A 15,854-nucleotide genomic window follows, 5' to 3' on the forward strand; every position below is an offset into this window, starting at 1 on the left:
CTTCGTGCAGCCCGCTGAAGTAAAATTGTTTAAATAATGGTTTAACGTACAAACTAATTTTTTTATATACACAGTATGTTATTGGAAATGAAAAAGTAATTTTAACAGAGCTATAATGGAACTCAAGAAGCTTTGACATTTTTGTAAAATATTCGCCAAAGATGGATGATTGTTATAAGTGCGACTTTGACTGAAATGGTCGACTTCACTGTGAAGCTGATTTTAATATAAGTGCATGTTTATTTTTGTAATAATTCTCTCCCAATGCCAAATGCATTGATTGCTTTTCCTACAAGATGTATTCTACATGTAAAACATTTTTCGGTCAGTGTTAACATTTATAATAACAGGTCCCTTTTGATTTTTTGTGGTTTAATAAATAAATATTCAGTTTGCAGTGGCTACCCATGAAGTATGTTTTTCTCAGTTAAGACACTATGGGCTTATGGAAAAGAACAAATCTGCCATGTCTATGACGAGTTTATCATTTCCTGAATATTATAACATAAAGAACACTTGCCCACAAAAAGCAAAGGTCCCGAGTTCGAGTCTCGGTCCGGCACACAGTTTTAATCTGCCAGGAAGTTTCATATCAGCGCACACTCCGCCGCAGAGTGGGAATTTCATTCTGGGAACAATAGTGTTTTTTCAGTTCAATTTTTACACGTAGGGTCTCATGTTAATTAAATGGTAAAGACCTTTCTCTTTGGCTAGTAACATAGGAACAACTAAATTTTTTACAAGTGTAAAAGTTAAGTCATAGATATTTTTAGTCTATTAGTTACATTTTACATTCAGAAGGGAATTTATTTATTACCTGTATAAATAAAACTTGTGATTTCTTTTTCACTCACTATCATGAAAGTTTCAAATGACAAAATCTGACTGAAGAACATTACATATAGTCTTTTCCCATGGCAGTGTAACATGTGGGGAGGAGAGGAGACGAGAGGAGAGGAGAAAGATTACGGCAGCCTCAGGGAGAGGAAGTGGGAGGGGGGAATGTTTTAACTTTATCTTGCATTGTTATCAACTCAGGCGCGACTTAACGATCAGCTGCTATAATACAAAATGCTCACAGAATTAACATTGCGTGAAGACGTGGGAAATCGAAATTGTACTAGACCCAGATGGAGCAGGAATATCTTAGTCATTAACTGCTAAATGTCTTGTCTCTGTACCTTTACATTAACCAGCTTGCATTAAAGTAGCTAATGCAGTAAATATTTCTTTATTGAGCTCAGTTTGAAGCAATTAAACAGAATGGAAATCTAACTACACTAGCTGTGGAGGTACCTTTGCTTTGCTTCATTAACTAACTAGTTTAGCACATGAGTGCCTCAAAGTTTCATGGTTTGAAGAGCCACACTCATTAACAAATCTTCACAAGTGTGTACGGAAAATGGTGAGTATTCTCATCAATAATTTATTCATTAAGTGAAGCACAACAAACTATAACTCCTCAAATAACAAGTGTGCTTTGAAAAGTAGTCTTTTAACCTTCTCAAAATATAGTTGGGCGGGCAAATGCCAACACCATTAAATTAAAGTTCAAACACCTTCTCATGGAATGAACGGTAATAAAACTTTGTAAGTCTGATTAAAGTGCATAAATGCAACAATTAATAATCTTTTTCACTTCTAATCACTATTATTATTCTTTTAACTAACAACTTTACTATTTTTGGACAGCTTTTAAGTAAGGCAAAGTATTTAAGAAAAGTAATGCAAATCAATTTAAAAATGCACTGGAAGTGGTGTATTTCTCAAATTATTAAACTGAACTTGAAACACAATAACTCCACACATTAGAAAGCAATCACAACTATTTTTACGGCTGCTGAATAGTCTTTTCATAATAAATTAGCTCACTCGGAATTAAATTCACTAGGATAGGATTCCTGGTGAGGTTTGTGATTTGGGATAATCACAGGTGCAAGATAGAGCTTTTAGCAATACCGTGATTATTATTAAAATCAACCAAATTTCACAAATACCTGGTCCATTTACAGAGTGCCAAATATAAACATTTTGCTGGAAGGCTGGTGGCACTGCCACTGGTGGCATGATTTGCAGTGGCAGCGATGTAGTCATCGCAGTACTGTTGGCCTCGCCATGTTATAGACCTTCTGAATTATATTTTTGCAGGGCCAAAAACAATGCCTTTATACATGGTATCACCAAATGCAGCATCTGAGGTCCATATATAACACTCTTAAGTTCCTCTGCCTCAATACTCCAAAAATATGAACTTCAATGTTCTGCTACTGCTAGCGAGATATTAACCACAGCACTGCTCAAGCCAGACTCCTTAGCCGTCGCAAGGGACGAGTTGCCGCTTGCGTGAACGACACCTTTTCCATTCTGCCAGGCTACTTCTGTAGCTGCAGGGATTCCCCACATTTTTTACATTCAACCCTGCATTCCCTAACTATGGACCAAGTCATTTACAGTACATTATATAATAATCATTCCGGGAGTTATTTACATTCATAAGCATAAATTGAACATTGTTCAAAAAGTTCACATAACTGAAATATGTATACATTGTCTAAGAATTTCCGTGACAGGTAAAACACTCTGCACATGACAGATACAGCACTCTACATAAGCAACTCTACAAATAGAAATATCAATACAAAGTAGGTCAAAAATGGATGTTACATATGCCCCATGGTTCACTGAAGATTCCTGCTAGGCAAACATCAATAACACCTTAATGGTATCAAGCAGTCGAAAATAATAATCACTTCATCCAGAGCTGAGCATGAGAAGAATACATTGCAAAACACATTAAACCACTATACACTTCATTATCAAAACAAGACATAAGCAACATTATTCAATTATGTACACCTGTCACATCTGACTCTCATTTTGTGAAACAGTAAGTTGAGTAGTAAGCAAAATTTATCTGTATTGCCAAGAATATTGAGTAGCATTTTGTAAGCATTAAGAAATGTAGGTATACACATAAAAGTATACACTCTACAAATATCACAAGCAATTTGACATTGTACATGCAACACATCCTATAGCATGATTTTGAATTTACAAAGGAGGAAACTATCAATGCTGATTCTAATAATAGTAGTCCATTCTTCGATATTTACATAAACAAACATATTTAAACTGAACCTACTATTCTTTTCTTACTGCCTTTATTTGAAACACAGTCCCTCTTTGAAAACTGTAGCAAAACACATACAACACTAACAGATATGAAAATAAAATAATTTTGCTACCTGCAATAGCATCTTGCATTGCATTTGACAACATTAACAAATTACATATCACATTAATCAATTGGCTGCCCATATTGGGTTTTGGCAGTCTATTATAAACAGTTTTTTTTCCCCACTTTGGCAAGTCTTCTATGCTGCCCATTCTGTATTTAAGGCATTCCACATTTCTTTTCAATTTGGCAACATTTGCTTGTAGCCCTTTCAGTACAGGGTTTCACATATTTTACAACAGGTTTTAGAATCTGAAACTTCTAAGATAGTAACAGCAATTTTACATAGGTAACATTTTTATAGGAACATAAATTACAGTTAAATACAGTATCGTAGCTTCATAAGATAGATACATTATTTCATCTACAGCATAATACACATTTTTAGTCTGGTATGATTTCTTCATTTATTCATTCCTAGGTACATACAGTTTGAGATCCACTACATTATGGACATCAAGGAGCTTCTTTGACTCTGGGTAGATTAAATAGTAGGCATTGTTGTGAGGTGTGTCTTGTACTGTGAATGGCCCATTATATATACATAAATTTAGAAATTTCGGGGGCCCATTATATATACATAAATTTAGAAATTTCGTGGTTAAGTTCACCTGATTATTCATGGGTCTTCAGAAGAACATAGTCTCCAATTTTGAACATGGAAAACTTCAGGTTGCTCGTTTTAGATCTCGTTTCGGCTTTGTTTTTTCTTTTACCAATTCTTTCTTCTGGGCTAATCCCAAATCTGTAAACGGTGGGAACTCTAGTTTTTCCTCATTTAAACATTTGCTCTTTGTATTGAGCAGAATTTCCCCAGGTGTGAACTCGGTAAACCCATGAGGCAACGTCTTCATTAATATATTTAGTTTCTACACCATTCTGCTCCATTCCATCTTTCCAGGTTTTGAAATTAAATTGGGGCCATTATTGGGCAGTACTGCACTGGGTTTTCCAATGGTTCTCAAATACTGAATCATCCTATCGAATACTGACATTGCTGTCACCTTTTTCAGGAGATACAATTTTATAAATGTAGAAAATACTTCCGAAATCACTAAAATACATTTACAATTACCAGAAGTTGTGGGGAGGGGTCCATACAGGTCCACAGACAGTAAATCCATGGTATCTTTACGTAACGTGTTCTGCATTGGGCCTTGATTAGTTCTATTGGTTACCTTAGCTATCTGGCAGATGTCACAAGACCTAATACGTTCAGTTACCTTTCGACTCGTACTATTGGCAATCACTATAACACTAGCCAATTTATCTAGACACTCCTTTGGCCCAATGCTAGTGAAAATAATCTGACATCTGTATCAAATTGGGTAGGCCAACACACCATCCATTCTTCAGTAATGAAGCCTTTCCTCTTATACAAGATACTTTTAAAAATCAAAATTTACTTATACAGATTTCCAATTTGGTTGCTCATTTTGATGATATCGCATGGTTTTGCAAATCTGTTCAGATTCATTTTTGCCTGATCTTCTTCATGTAATTAATTTGGAAAGTTCCATCTCCATTGCATTCCTTGGGTACTTCATCAGTACCATTGGGACAATTCATTGCCACATAATTTTTTGTACCCTTTACATAGCAGATTTCATAATGAAATTTTTCCAGGTATTAAGCCCATTGGGTGAGCCTGCCATTTAGAAGGCAACAACCTTTAAGGAATGTTTGAGCTTTGTGGTCAATGTGTGAAGATCGTAAAACCCCACCAACCTATAAATTTCTTTAGGTCCCATAATATGGCCAAGGCTATCTCCTCTGATATGGTATGGTTCCTTTTGTTTCCTGTCAATGCCCTGCTGGCAAAAGCTATAGTTCTATGTGCTAAATTTCCTGTACCATTTATCTCCTGGAAAATTTCAATACCAATCCCATAGGTGCTACTGTCAGTATTCATATTGAAAGTCTCTGACAGTACTGGGTGATGTAAAACATTATCATGTCAAAGTTTAATCTTTAAAGATTCACAATCCTGCCGACTCTAATCTGTCCAAACAAAAGCACTAAATCTTTTTATAGATTGTTCAAGTGTGGATTGTTGAAGTGTTTCCCCTTAACAAATTTTCTGTAAAATCCACACCAACCTAAAAAGGCTTACAACTGTTAACTATTTTTTGGTGGGGGAAATTTTTCTAAGGCACGTAGCTTTCTCCAGGTCCTTATTAATGCCGGTAGTAGTAATTATATGGCTCAAGAATTTAATTTCTAATTTTACAAGTTCACATTTCTATAATTTTAAAGTGATGCCTCCTGCTTGAAGAGCAACAATTTGGAGCTTTTTTGCCAGTTTTCATTGTAGATAAATAAATCATCTACATACATAGTTCACCTGGAACTCAACTCCTCTCCTAACACAAAGTCCAGAGCTCTAATAAACACTGCCAGAGAGGTATTCAGTCCAAATGGAACTACTTTGTATCGATAACATTTCCCGGTAAACAGGATTGCTTTATATTCATGCAATTATAGACTTAATGGGATTTGCCAATAGCCAGCAGTCATGTCGAAACTGGTTAAATACCTCATTATGAAATTTTTGCAACATTTTGTCCAGATTTTCAGGCCTGTGCACCTCTCTTTTTACTTTGTTTAGAGTTTGTGCATCAATGGCCACATGTACTCCTCCATCCTTGTTTACAATGATAAGTGGACTGATATATTCGCTGTTACTGTGTTATATCACTCCTCGTTCCATAATCTTATCTGTTTCATTCTGTACGGCCTGTTTTTTAGAAAAAGGTACCGAATACGGTTCCGCAAAGAATGGATCCAGAGTTGCAATACAGTATCCAAAATTTTGAGCCAGTCCGGGTTAGCCGAAAATGATCTACTGTTGCTTTCTAAGATAGTATTAAATTCCGCTTTCTCAGGGCCGGCCAAAAATTCTGCACGCGTGCGGTGCTCCTGCACATGTGCAACTTCCGGGTCACAGCGTGCATGCCGCAGCCGCCAGCGTTCATGTAGTGCACGTTTCTATGCACAGATGTCGCTTTATCCACTTGCTGGGGTACTCTGTACCAGAGCATTCTAGTGCTCTTTCCACAGCTTGCAAGCCAACCATGGGGAGGTATTTTGCGTATTAAAACATTTAAAATACTGTCACAGTCTACTCATTGAGACGTCTACTTTTACGTTACCAGTTTAACCCAGTAAGACAAGTAATACAGTTAACAACCGTGGGTTTTTATTAAGGCAGCTTGACTGACGGCACGCAAATACGTGTAATGTTTTTGATCTAGTATTTAAGAAAGAGAGCAGTCAGTGACTTCCAGCGAACCTTATTCATGATTTTAAATAACATTAAACTAATGCAAGGTTTCCTATAACTAACTCTCGGTGCCCTCAGTTACACCCACATAATTTCTGTCTCACTGACCTCTGAACAGAATGATAACCGCAGACCTCTCGATCACCTGCTATTTCAATACTATTATCAGTTCCGTCTAAAATCTGCATAATAACAGACAATTAGATGAAGGTTATTGTTTATCGACTTCAGCTGAGTGTAGCCCTTCACACATTAAAAAATCCCTAAATGTAAGTATACATTGGAACAATCGGTTTAATGAGCAATTTTCCTGATAATAATGTACCATGGAGCAGAATGATGCAATAATGCACAGTTAGTAAACAATAATTTTTAATTATGAAAGGAATAAACCCAAACACGTTTATCGCTGGTCATGAGGAATGATATAGTTAATATCGGGCGTAAAAGATTAGCTCATTGACGAACGCAAGCAGTTGTGTAGATTTTCATCACTTATGCTTGACAGAAACCTTGATTTATTCATTTTCATCACCCAGAAAAACCTTTCACAAACATATGTCAACCCAAACATGGACATAAGTCTCGCGGCATCTTTGTGCAGGCGTGGAAATTCTTGTTGTGAAAAATTTTCGTAGAATTCTTTTGAACTTCCCACTTCAAAGAACTTGTCCTTCAGTCTTGTATTGCACTGTAGGTCGATCAGTTCCATCTGTAGAACATTCGGAGCATCTTCAACTGACGATGAGAATGGTCAAGCAAAGAGGCGAATGGCAGGAGGTAAACTCGTATCATCTGCAAATTGTGCTCGAAATTGTTCCTTAATATTTCCAATTATTGATACGTATTCTTGAAATCTAGCACTTTCGTGGACCAGTCCAAGAGTCGGAAAATGTGCAGTGTTTTCTGTCATTAGCTGGCGCTCCCAAAACGCAAGCTTCCTTTCAAAGGCATTTACTTTTTCCAACATGTCAGAAATTATTTTCACCTTGCAAACTGATGTTCAGGCTGTTCATGTGAGACGTAATGTCCACAAGAAATGCAAGGTCTGATATCCAACAAGGGTCTTCCAACATAGGTTCACTTTTTCCCTTCTCATGTAAGAATGTTACTATGACCAAACGTAAATCAAAAAATATTTTCAGCATTTTACCTCAACTGATCCAGCCTACTTCAGTATAGTAAGCTATGTCGCCGTACTCCGCTCCTAATTCCTCCAAGAACCGCCGAAACTGGCGATGCTTATGCCCGTGTGTCTTCAGGTAGTTTATAGTATGCACAATAATTTGCATGACGTTTGCTAACGTTACTGATTTTGCACAAAGCGCCTCTCGATGCAGAATGCAGTGAATTTCATACGTCCCATTTGTGCGCCCTAGCTTTTGGCGCATCCGTGCTATGAGTCCTCTCCGATGGCCTTGCATTGATGGTGCTCCATCTGTGGTCACTGAGACTCACAGATTTCAATCCATACCGACACCGTCAATCGCTTGGAGTACGTCCGCACCTATAGTAGTCCCTTTCAAAGGTACTAAGTCCAAAACGTCCTCTGTTACACAAAGTGCGTTATCGACACCTCGTATGTATATCACAACTTGGGCTGTATCTGAACATCTGTTGCTTCATCGAGCATAACAGAGAAAGCAACAAAGTCTTTTGCCTTATTTATTAGCTGCCTGTGCACATCGCCGGCCATAGCACTGATACGTCTTTGTCACTGTTTGTTTGGATAGACTGATTTCTTGAAACCTGCTAACGTTCGTGGGACACTCAAGTTGTGCAGCATCAGTGAGACACCCTTTCACAAACTCCCCTTCCTAAAAGGGTTTCCCAGATTGCGCAATTCTTAATGCGATTTTAAAACTTGCTTGCAGTGAAGATATAGTGTGGTTTTCATTCTTGAAAATTGAAAACAGTACATTGTACAGCATACAGTAAAATAGACATAAATGTAACACAAGAAACTAAGAAGTATCAGCTACTCTGACGTACTGTAAAATCGAGTTGATGTGTCTCATCCATTTTCTTAAGGACATTTAATTTTGCTTGCTGTTCTTCACTGTTGAGTACACTCCACTCGTCTTTGTGATATGTATTGTAGTGTCTTTCAATTGAAAACTTACGTTGGCTGCCTATTATTCGGTGGCACAGCACACACTGAGTTTTCACCAATGGCTACAAAAAAGAATTGCAGTATCCAGTCATTTTTAAACAACTGAGAACATAGATCTACATCTACATACATACTCCGCAATCCACCATACGGTGCGTGGCGGAGGGTACCTCGTACCACAACTAGCATCTTCTCTCCCTGTTCCACTCTCAAACAGAACGAGGGAAAAATGACTGGCTATATGCCTCTGTACGAGCCCTAATCTCTCTTATCTTTGGGGTCTTTCTGCGAAATACAAGTTGGCGGCAGTAAAATTGTACTGCAGTCAGCCTCAAATGCTGGTTCTCTAAATTTCCTCAGTAGCGATTCACGAAAAGAACGCCCCCTTTCCTCTAGAGACTCCCACCCGAGTTCCTGAAGTATTTCCGTAACACTCGCATGATCAAACCTATCAGTAACAAATCTAGCAGCCTGCCTCTGAATTGCTTCTATGTCCTCCCTCAATCCGACCTGTTACAGATCCCAAACGCTCGAGCAGTACTCAAGAATAGGTCGCACCAGCGTTCTATAAGTGGTCTCCTTTACAGACGAACCACATCGTCCCAAATTTCTACCAATCGACCAAAGATGACCATCCGCACAACTGCCATTACATGCTTGTCCCACTTCATATCGCTCTGCAATGTTACGCCCAAATATTTAATCGACGTGACTGTGTCAAGCGCTACACTACTAATGGAGTATTCAAACATTACAGGATTCTTTTTCCTATTCATCTGCATTAATTTACATTTATCTATATTTCGAGTTAGCTGCCATTCTTTACACAAATCCTGTCCAAGTCCTCTTGTATCCTCCTACAGTCACTCAACGACGACACCTCCCCGTACACCACAGCATCATCAGCAAACAGACACACATTGCTATCCACCCTATCCAAAAGATCATTTATGTAGACAAAAAACAACAGCGGACCTACCACAGTTCCCTGGGGCACTCCAGATGATACCCTCACCTCCAATGAACCCTCACCATCGAGGGCAATGTACTGGGTTCTATTATTATTTAAGAAGTCTTCGAGGTACTTACATACTTGGGAACCAATCCCATATCCTCATACCTTAGGAGTCTGCAGTGGGGCACCGAGACAAACGCTTTCCCAAAGTCAAGGAATATGGCATCCGTCTGATACCCTTCATCTATGGTTCGCATGATATCATGTGAAAAAAGCGCAAGTTGCGTTTTGCAGGAGCGGTGCTTTCTAAAGCCGTGCTGATTCATGGAGAGCAACTTCTCTGTCTCAAGGAAATTCATTATATTCGAACTGAGAATATGTTCAAGAATCGTGCAATAAACCGACGTTACGGATATTGGTCTGCAATTTTGAGGATCTGCCCTTCTACCCTTCTTACATACAGGCGACACCTACTCTTTTTTCCAGTCGCTCGGGACTTTACGTTGGGCAAGAGATTTGCGATAAAAGCAAGCTAAGTAAGGAGCCAATGCAGTAGAGTACTTTCTGTAGAACCGGAATCCCATCAGGACCTGGCGATTTATTTATTTTCAACCCATTCAGCTGCTTCACAACCCCAGGGATGTCTATCACTATGTCCTCCATATGGGAATCTGTACGAGACTCAAACGGTGGTATGTTTGTACGATCCTCCTGCGTGAAAGATTTCTCAAATGCTAAATTTAAAATTTCAGCTTTCGTTTTGCTGTCTTCGGTTGTCAGGCCAGACTGATCAGTGAGTAACTGGATGGAAGCCTACGACACGCTTACCGATTTTACGTAAGACCAGAATTTCCTTGGGTTTTCAGCAAGATCTTTTGCTAAGGTATGACGGTGGTAGTGGTTGAATGCTTTGCGCACCGCTCTTTTTACAGCAGCGCGAATCTCTAATAACTTTTGCCTGTCCTCATTCTCCCGATCTTTCTTGCACCGTGAGTGCAACTGCCTTTGCTTCCTGAGCATTCTCCGAATTGCGCTGTTAAACCACGGTGGGTCTTTCCCGTCCGTAACCCACATTTTCGGCACACACTTGTCCAATGCGTGATTTATAATGTGTTTAAAATTTGCCCGTAATACTTCCACGTCCATCGTACCGGAAGTCAATGAAGTCGATTCATTTACTAAGTGGGATGCTAACAACTGCTTATCTGCTCTTTCTAGTAAGAATACTCTGCTAGCCTTCTTGACGGACTTTTTAACTTTCGTAACCATAGTCGTAATGACAACATCATGATCACTAATCCCTGTCTCAACACTGACACCATAGATAAGGTCTGGTCTGTTTGTGGCTACCAGATCAAATATTTCCATTACGTGTTGGCTGTCAATTCAGCTGCTCAAGACAGTTTTTGGATAATGTGTTGAAAAGTAATTCACGCGACGGCTTGTCTGTACCACCTGTAATGAATCCATAGAGATCCCAGTCTATACTACGTAGGTTGAAGTCGCCTCCAACTAATATTGCATGATCCGGGTACTTCTGCGATACAGAATGTAGACTCCCTTTGAATGATTCTAGAACTGCCACGGTGGGACCTGGTGGCCGGTAATAACACCCCACAATTAACTTTATTTCCCCTAGCCCTGTTAAACGTGTCCAGTAACTTCACTATCACACTCTACTTCGACCTCAGTAGACACAATATTTTTGTCAACTGCATTGAAGACACCACCTAATATGGTGTCTAATCTGTCTTTCCGATACACGTTCCAACCCTCACTAAATATTTCAGAACTTTCTGTGTTGGGGTTCAGCCAGGTCTCAACCCCGAGAATAATTTGCACGCCACACACTTCCTGGAGGGCAGTAAATTCAGGAACTTTATTCTGAACACTCTGAAAACTTACTGCTGATATCTTGATAGCTGAAGTGTCTTTACACAGAGCGCGTCCTGATTTCTCTGCCTGCACGTCGACTGGTGAGCGTTCATCAGGACACCTCGCACTACTGCCTAGCCTAAACAAAACCCATGTGCATGCCACAAGTACTCTGCTACCCGAGTAGCCGCTTCCTTTGTGTAGTGCACCCCTGACCTATCTAGGGGTGTCCTAAAATTCCCCACCCAAAAGTGGAAGTCTAGAAATCTGCAGCCAAGACCGTCACAGACGACGAAGCCTCTGGTTGAGACCCTCCACTCGGCTCCAAACAAATGGACCCCGATCCACTCTGGGAACGATGCTGCAAATAGAGAGCTCTGCTTGCACCCCGCGTGCGAGGCCAGCGGTCTTCACCAAATCCGCCAGCCGCCCGTACGAACTGAGGATCGCCTCAGAACCCTAGCGACAGGCATCATTGGTGCCAACGTGAGCAACTACTTGCAGGCAACTGCGCCCCGTACGCTCGATAGCCGCAGGCAAGGCCGCCTCCACATCTCGGATGAGGCCCGCCGGCAGACAAACAGAGTGCACGTTGGAATTCTTTGCAGCCCTGTACGCTGCTTCCGTAAGGGGCTCCATTACCCGCCTCACGTTGGAGCTCCCAATAACCAGCAAGCCTTTGCCCCCGTGTGCCTGCTCGGGCCCTGCTGAAGGAGCGGTCACCTGCCCACTGACTGGACGAACGGGCGAGGCCAGCCTCCACATTGGCCCTCCGCCTAGAGAGACGCGAATGCGTTGCAGTCCGCCACTCGCCCTCAGGTGAGTCCTTTGCTTTTTCGCAGTACCTGCCATTTCTCAGTACTTCTGTCAAGGTTTTGGACACCAGGGGTAAACGGGACTGGGTGTGTTGCCGTCTTGCTTGTACCACATAAACAGGGAAGTGGAGCCGCCGCCGTTCATTTAGGACACACGTCTAGTAACAGATGTGACTGTAGTTTGCTGCCGCACATGTGCGCACATGATCAGCACATCCGCATGTCTGCACACTCATTTCCACTTTGACCTTTTTAATACATGACACATGGTCGTGTGACTGTTTTCATTTCTGAAGAAGTCCAAAGTACGATACATGTGAATGTGATGCTTTCAGTTTATCTTGTTCTCATCGTGACAGCTGGTTAGTCCAAAGACTGTGTTTATGCATACATTTTCTGGGAATTACCTTTTATTTTGAGTAAAGAGGTCCACGTGACAGTTTTAGATTATGCTCCGGTAGCGCCGAAAATAAGCTGTTGCGATCCCGCAGTTGCTATACTCAAATTCCTATTTTTCATGCTGTCCATCCACCCTACACTTTTCGTCAAACTCTTTTTCCGCGCCCTTTATAATGTTGTTGGATGGCAAACCTCGCTCAACCAGCACTGCTTAAATTATTCATTTCTTAGGTGCGTTATGCATTATCACTGAATGACCGCCAACCCGGGCGTCCGCCTGTATTCCGCCAAGAGTCAGCAGCTCGTGGTCTTGCCGTAGTGTTCTCGGTTCCCGCGCTCGGAGTCCCGGGTTTGATTTTCGGCGAGGTCAGGGATTTTCTCTGCTTCGAGACGATGTTGTGTGCCCATCATCATGTCATCATCATTGGCGTCAACTAAAAAGGATTTGCAGTACGGCGGCCGAACTCCCACGCGTGGGGCCTCCCGCCCAACAATGCCAAATGATCATATCATTTCATTCCGCCATGTCACTAGAAAGCCAGCACACTATCTACAAAATCACGAAACCAGCACCATACTTGAATAGTGACACATTACTGATTGTAAGCACATTCAGAGATTAATCACAAATTCACGTGGTAGTAATGCAGAAGCCGAGTTGACTTTTCCGTTAATTCCCCGTGTAATGCAGCCCACAGACCTTTGTCGCTACCTCAGCGAATGATTGTTGCCGCTAGCGCCGAGGAAAGTTGAAATTTTAAACTCTCCCGCAAGGACCAAAGACACTCTAAAGTTAGTACATACTGACAGCACTGCGTTGGGCGAAGTTCGAACATAATGTACGAGGTAGGACTGGCAGCTTGCATTACCAAATACAATTTTTTCTTCTGTTTGACACAGTTGCACTCAAAGATTTTGATTTGTGGGGGCAATTTCTACATAACACTGTCTATCTCAAACACGTGCCTGCAAACAATTTATAGCCGTTAATGTGATCTTCACAAAATTTTTCATTCCAGAAAAATTAGACGTTTCCCATTAGTGTAATTAACATTGGACTCTGTCGTTGCAAATGCTAATGTACAAAGCAATTAGGGCACGCGTATATAATAGCAGTAACTGGTATTTTTATATTTGTACGGATTAGTAACGCTTATTCAGGTTCCAGTAACGTTACTAAGACAACTGGTGTAAGTTTCACCTAAACGTACTTGTTGTACAATATACTGAATACGACACTGCAGAGCCCGTGTTATTCCGAATCACAGTGCGAAGTTGCGCTGCATATGCTTGCGTCTCCAATGGAACAGGCACTACGGCGGCTACAGCGTGTGCTCGTACATCTGTACAGGTGAGGCATTTTACCTGGAAGTCGTTTGCCTGATGTCGGCGAATAAATACGATATTGCGACCGGTCGCGATAAGCGGGAAACACGGCTTCGAGTCCCGGTCCGACACAAACTTTCACTGTCGTCATTCCACTGTACATCTGACGGTTGTCCGTATTCGCGACTGCGGAAGAGTTTCTCGTATTTCATAGCACCTGTAGTCGCCGCTTCGCCCGTTCCTTCGGAGGTGCACAGGAACTTTGCATCGTAATTCGGAATACCACAGGCGCTGCAATAACGCAAGTAAATTCGATGTTAGTCTGTACCCGTAAAGATAAGATTGTGGCGGTAACTCTGTCATTGACGCAAAGTTCCGATTACCCTTCCAGGAAAAAAAGTCAAATGTAAATACAACGCATCGAAAGAAGCAGAGCAATGGGCAATTCCGTTAAGTTTTTAGTACTCAAAGCGACATAAGTGAACTCCTGTATCGTAGATCGTAGATCGTATCTCTGCTTAGCAACGTAAACAGAGATCGCAGTTTGGTTCGCACTGCTAAATAATTTAAAAATATATTTATATTACGGACATTTGTGCTTTGGGCGGTGTCAATTATCGTTCATAGCCTTTCGACAAGCAATTACACAAAAGTTTCGTTTGTCTGGGACCAGAATAGCGGCTTTTGCGGCCGTCCTGACCGTGCGCGCTGTGGCGTTTCTGTTTGGGTTTTAAGACTTTACGTTCAGTCGCTGCGTTACAGTGTTGTGTAAAATTGATTCTGGTGATGCAGCATTTTAGTTTCCTTGTTTTCGCGAGCTGTTAACTGCTGACATGGCAACCACGTTTCCCAGAAAGCGTACCCCAAGATTTGGATTTGACAAAGCAGCCCATAATGTTCAGCCAATTTAACTGGAAACTCATGACTGGATCAGACGCACACTGCTTATTATAACTTGGAGCAATACTGCTTTTTTGTGAAGCTGCTTTCCTCGTTGGTGCTGGAATGGATTTTGCAGAAATTTGAAGGAAAAGCTGAATTCCGCCATCGCGATAATTTGGTGAGTAGAGTTACCATTTCAAATGCTGATGTTGATTATAAACAAGTCAGAGAATTTAATTTGCCCCCTGAGGTAGAAAACTGCTACTTAAAAGACGTATTATCTAAATATGGTGACATCAGGCAAATTTGTAATGAACGATGGTCAAGCCAGCATAGATTGCAATGCTTTAGTGGCGTTTGTTCTGTCGATATGCATGTCAAACAAAACATTCCATCTAATATTTTGGTTTGTGGCTACAAAGCGCACCTTATATACAATGGACAGACTTTGACTTGTCATATATGAAAGTCTGCGTCTCCGGCAAAATGGTCCAAAAAAAAGTGTTTGTATTGCAGAATAATCTACAACAGCGTAAAACGTTATCACTGGCTGATCTTGTGACCGAAAATCAATGACGGGTGGTGACCTTTCCAGCATTACGGGAAATGTGGACGAAAGGCCACAAAATACTCTTGAAGCATTTCCACCTTTACTCAGGAAAGACACTGTAGACAATCCGGCTGGAAAAAGTAGTATAGCCACTAACAAGAGACGTCGAACTTGTAACGGCAGTAGCACAGATGAAGAAGATACCAGCCTGTCGCTGAAAGCTGTAGGTGACATTCAGAAAACAGTACTGGGAACTACTGTTTCAGACAATATTGTCAGCATAGATTCAAACTCTTGAGTCAAGTGCATCAGTAGACAAATCGAATTCGCCACCATCACCGGAACAGGTCAAAGTGACACTACAGTCCCACTCTGTAGCGCTGGGCGCGCCAGTAGATGGCAATGCGCTCGTCTTCGTGAT

Source organism: Schistocerca americana, chromosome 11, assembly GCF_021461395.2.
Source record: "Schistocerca americana isolate TAMUIC-IGC-003095 chromosome 11, iqSchAmer2.1, whole genome shotgun sequence".
Lineage (NCBI taxonomy): Eukaryota > Metazoa > Arthropoda > Insecta > Orthoptera > Acrididae > Schistocerca > Schistocerca americana.